The sequence below is a fragment of the Crocuta crocuta genome, unplaced genomic scaffold (assembly GCF_008692635.1).
Source record: "Crocuta crocuta isolate KB4526 unplaced genomic scaffold, BGI_CrCroc_1.0 scaffold531, whole genome shotgun sequence".
NCBI classification, from domain to species: Eukaryota; Metazoa; Chordata; class Mammalia; order Carnivora; family Hyaenidae; genus Crocuta; species Crocuta crocuta.
This window is the reverse complement of record NW_027531997.1, coordinates 1,497,560-1,502,833: the sequence shown is the minus strand read 5'-3', so window position 1 is coordinate 1,502,833 and position 5,274 is coordinate 1,497,560. Positions and strand designations below refer to the sequence as shown.

At 42.2% G+C, this 5,274-nt stretch overlaps 1 protein-coding gene across 2 annotated transcripts in view; it reads left to right on the top strand.

Moving 5' to 3' along the window:
- The window catches only part of KLHL13 (kelch like family member 13), a 190,768-nt gene that overhangs the window by 87,265 nt on the left and 98,229 nt on the right, over positions 1-5,274 (top strand). The gene's annotated exons all lie outside the window — the stretch shown is intronic.

The window sequence follows — 5,274 nt, the reverse complement described above, 5'->3', positions numbered from 1 at the left end:
GTGACTTTGTCTTTGTTTTTTTTATTTTTTAAGTAAGATCTGTGCCTAATGTGCGGCTTGAACTCAAAACCCCAAGACTAGAGTCGCACGCTCTACTGACTAAGCCAACCAGACACCCCAGTATTTTGTTTTACTTCCACAACATGATACCATCACCACCGTCCATATTGGTAATAGTTTTCCTAATCACCTAATGAAGAAAATAACATTTTTCTTACAGTGTTAGTCTATATTCATGGTAGAAAGCTTAGAAAATACAGAAAAATATAGATCAGAAATAATTTCAAGGGCTGCCTGGGTGGCTCAGTTGGTTGAGTGTCTGACTCTTGATTTCAGCTCAGGTCGTGATNTAGACTATTTTATTTGTAGTTTTGTATCATGTTTTTCTTTAATAGTAAATAACATTTCCCCCATGTTTTTATTATGCATTGTTTTCAGAGGTAAATTTTAAAATAAACTGTATTGGGGCACCTAAGTGGCTCTGTCGGTTGAATGTCTGACTTTTGATTTCAGCTCAGGTCATGATCCCAGGGTCATGGGATTGAGCCCTGTGTTGGACTCCATGCTGAGCATGGAGCCTGCTTGGGGTTCTCTCCCTTTTCCTCTGCTCCTCAACCCCACTCATGTTCTCTCTCTAAGATAAAATGTGATGNTATACCATTCATAATTCAATCAGTCAATATTTGGTTCTAAAGCATACATGTAGGGACGCCTGGGTGGCTCAGTCTTTTAAGCATCCAACTTCAACTCAGGGCATGACCTCGCAGTTTGTGAGTTCGAGCCCCGCGTCGGGCTCTGTGCTGACAGCTCGGAGCCTGGAGCCTGCTTCGGATTCTGTGTCTCCCTCTCTCTCTGCCCCTGCCCTGCTCGCATTCTGTCTCTCTTTCTCAAAAATAAATAAACATTTAAAAAAAAAAGCTGAGAAAAAAATAAAGCATACATGTAAAATGTGTGCATAGTTGATTTACAAAAATGGGCTCATATTATACATACTCTTTTGTAGCTGCATTTCCCACTTAATATAACAAGGACATTTTTTGTGCCCTTGTTGCTTTTCAACCTCATTCTATGTAGCATCACGTGAGATATGCTTGTAAAGTGCTTTCAACACTGTCTGAACGTAATAAGCACTCAAAAATGATATTTCCTCTTGTAGTTGTTGTCAGCCTCATCATAAGAATTATTTTAGTGTGTGTGTGTGTGTGTGTGNGAAACCATCGCAAATTCATAGAAACACTGCAAGATCAGTACACAGGACTCTCTTTTTTTTCCTTCTTGAATCATTTTCAAGTAACTTGCTGATACAGTGCCCATCGGCCCCAGATTCTCTAGTGTATAATTCCTGTAAATGAGCGCATTCTCCTGTATAACCTCAATTCAACCATCAAAATCAGGAAATTAACATTAATACATTACTACATTCTAATCAGGTCTATTCAGATTTTTCCAATTATCCCCGAAGCATTCTTGATAGCAAAAAGTTCCAGTTCAGAATCATGCGTTGCATTTAATTGTGACGTTTCTTCAGTTTTCATCCCTCTGGAACACTTCCTGGACTTTCATGACCCTGACACTTTTGGAGACTATATTATTGGCCCGTTACCCTGTAGAATGTTTCTCAGTTTGGGTTCGTTTTAATGGTTCTTCATGATTACATTCAGATTTTGATTCTTGGGCAGGAATCTCACGGGAACGACACTGTATTCTCATTGCGNATCTCGGGGTGGGGTATCGGGAGTATGCTGAGACTCTAAATACCTTGTTTCTCACCAAACGTTTAATATCGCATTTATTTTTTAATCAGCATGTAGCCCTAGGTTCCCAGTATAATCAAAGAATTGTAATTGGTTATTTATTTCGATGCCATATGGTCCTAGATTTGGCCGGGAGGAGCCCGTTCGAGTTGGTGTCTATGTCCTTTTGACATGTTTCCATCTTTCTTCCTTACATTTCGCATTATCTTGTACTCTCTGCATGCTCCCTTGCGTCATGGAATCAGCCATCCCGGATCCTTTTCGTGGACAGCGGTTATCTAGAGATGAAATCCCTGTGCTGTGTGTGTTCATTGTTGGGGCGCTGCTACCTCCAGGCCCTTTCGCTGCACACAGCGGGGAGGTGTACGCACACACGCACACCCGTATATATGCTTACATCTACACTTCAGTTTCTATATATAGTGAAAACCACGAGTTCTCATCAATACCTCGAATTTCAGTCCAACACCATGGAGGTCATTCCAGATTTCTCCCTTCCCATGTTTTTGTCCCTTCGTCTCTAACCTTGAGAAACAAACCTGCGTCTCGCTATTTGACCAATGCCCTGTAGGCAGTCACCACCCTACTGATGCACCATTGCCCTCTCCACCCTCAGATGTTGGCCGGCAACAGTTCCTGCCTGGCTGTGGCAGCTGCGTGAATACCCTCCTCATTTGGTTTAGAGTTCCACTCACGGTGTCGCCATCAGTACTACCTCCCCCTGCAGGGACCCTCATCCTTCAAGCCCCATGAGGGGCTTCCTCTGTCCCCACCCCCTTACCCAGGCCAGGGTACCTTCTTTGCTTGACCCTAAAATGGCTTTTGGACTCAACTATTCTGGAAGGGGAAGGGAATGTGAACATTCTCTATATCTTGACTTCTAAGTTAGTGTCCTGTTTTTTCCTTACAAACCTGATTTTTATGTTTACTACCCTTCTATTGGATGGTTAGCTACCTGACATACCTATTGTTGTTATTCTTATGAATAATGCGTTCCGGAGGTCATATTTTCTTCATTATATTTGATGATATTTTTGCTTCCCAGCTGGAGTACTTTTATTTAGATGGATATTAATTAGCTTACTGGTTTGTTATTGCTGATTTGACTTTTACTTAATTATAGGATAAGCTGTCAGAAAAAGAGGCAGTTGGGAGTAAGATGATTTTTCAGGTAATTATGGTATAATCTGTGGAATCACTACTGCTGTCTCATAATTATCATTTTTTAAATGGAGATTACTTTAAAAATTTTTTTAACGCTCATTTATTATTTTTGAGAGACAGAGAGAGATAGAGCATGAGCAGGGGAGGGGCAGAGAGAGAGAGGGACGCAGAACCTGAAGCAGGTTCCAGGCGCTGAGCCATCAGCACAGAGCCCGATGTGGGGCTCGAACCCATGAAACCCTGAGATCATGACCTGAGCCAAAGTCGGTCGCTTAACTGCCACCCAGGCACCCCAAAATGGAGATTATTTAAAAACCTGTTGCCTCGTTACCTTTCCCAGTTATTGAAGGTTGAGGTCCTGAGGTCAAGAAGTCCGATTTCCTTAGCACAGCATAGAAAGCCCTTCATACTGGCCTCCAAACCTCCTTTCTAGCCCAACTTTCTGCCACTTCCCAATTTGGCACCCTCTCCTGTGGCTGTACCGTATTTTTTGTCCTTCCCCAAATATGCCACATTCGTTCATATTTCTGTGATCCTTTTGGATTACCCAACACGTAAATTTAAGCACATGCTTAGAGCACCAGCCAGGCACAGGTACCAAACGAGGAGAGAAAAGAGAATTTGATATTTTAGGAGTATCAGATTTGTTCTCATCAAGGAAATTAGGTCTTCGGCGGATTTATGTTTTGAAATACATAGGAGAGAGTTACCATAGCCTTTTCTGTGATTAAAGCCTCTTGAGGTTTATTCAGACCCTCCTCTGTGCCTGTGGTCTCGCTGGATCTGTGAACTCTGCTCCCCTCCCCCAACAGAATGACATGATATTCCAGCCGCCGGCATTTGGTTGAACGTCTATCATATTACATGGTGTAATATTACTTTTTCAATCGTCTCTCCTAAGTAGACTATGAAGCTCATGAGGAAAATGACGTGTTTTCATCAAGCCATACATACCCTGCATCTAACCCAGCGACTGATACAGAGTAGAGATTCCTTAAATCTTGGCGAATGGAATAATTTATGGTCCTGTGTTTAGATGCAGATGGTGGCCCTTGTAGGAGAGATTAAATGTTCCCTCTTAAACTACTGGACACCTGAGTCAGTAGTATCTACTAGGACAGAATATGACATGTCCAGGAAGTTCAGGGAATAGGCAGCGCTCAAAAATAAGCAATCTGAGAAAGCCAGGAGATGTTTATTCCACAAGCTGGCCCTGCCAGTGGCTTTTCCTTTTAGCTTGCCCAGTGTGCTAACAATTAGGAGACATCTGTAGGTTTTCTAGATTGATTCGTAACCTATACATGTTCATTCAGGTGCCTTGGTTCTTTAAAAATCAGATTTGGACCAGAGGGGCAGGCGCCTTCTGATCTGTTCACTAGTGGTGTTTAAGGTGGGAACGTGTTAAAACTTCTCTCATTGGACCACGAGCGTTTGTGCTGCGTCAGTGTCATTTATCAGTGGGCTGTGGCAGTCACTGAATGCCTGAGCTTGTTCCTGACCTAGAATGACAGTTCGCTCCAGACTACGAAGAGTCCAGAGACCGTTGTTTGAGCAAGGAGCCCTTTGAGCAGAATATCTTCCAACAGCAGTGGTTTCTGGGTGCCATTTAGTACATGGAAGTTGGGTTGTTATGGGTATTGTTACATGTTTGAAATAAAATGAGAAAAACGCCAATTTAATGATGTTTTTCTCCCGGAGAGCTAACTCTATTGAGTAGAAAGATCCATCCTTCCTTTCTATGACTGCCCTTCCCTTTTTGGCTTATAGAAATGTCCTTTTGCCCTTTCCTTAATGAAAGGACAGCGGTAGGGGGTTGTGTACCCTTATCATCTGAAAGCCTTCGGGCAAGATACGTCTCAGAATTCAGGTTCTTTTTGGATTTTATACAAGTCATAAAATGCATGTATCCTATATTGCATAATAGCGCCAGCAGGAACTGACTTGACATCCCCTAATCAGTCTCAGTAATATTTCTGCAGTAAAATGTAAGCATATTTATACCAAGTGAGATAGAAAAAGTCCGTGGATAGCCTCACATTCGTTCAGGTCAGGCTTTACTGCCAGGCGAGTTCAGGTCGATTCAGATTTTGCTGCCAAATGAATTACAGGCAAGAACAAAAAAAGGGGGTCATTTGCTTTCCAGTTGTTTGCATTTTGAAATTGTGAGTAAAGGGTCAGGGATTTACAGCTGCCTTTTAAAATCTCCTTACTTTGCAAAATAAATTTGGCTACCCTTCATAGGACCCCGAGAGGTTTTTGAAATTTCACTGGCCCACAAACCCCAAAACATGAGAAGACGCTCCCTTGAAAGCTATTGAAGTGTGAGTATAGCTTTACTTTTATACTCATCCGTATC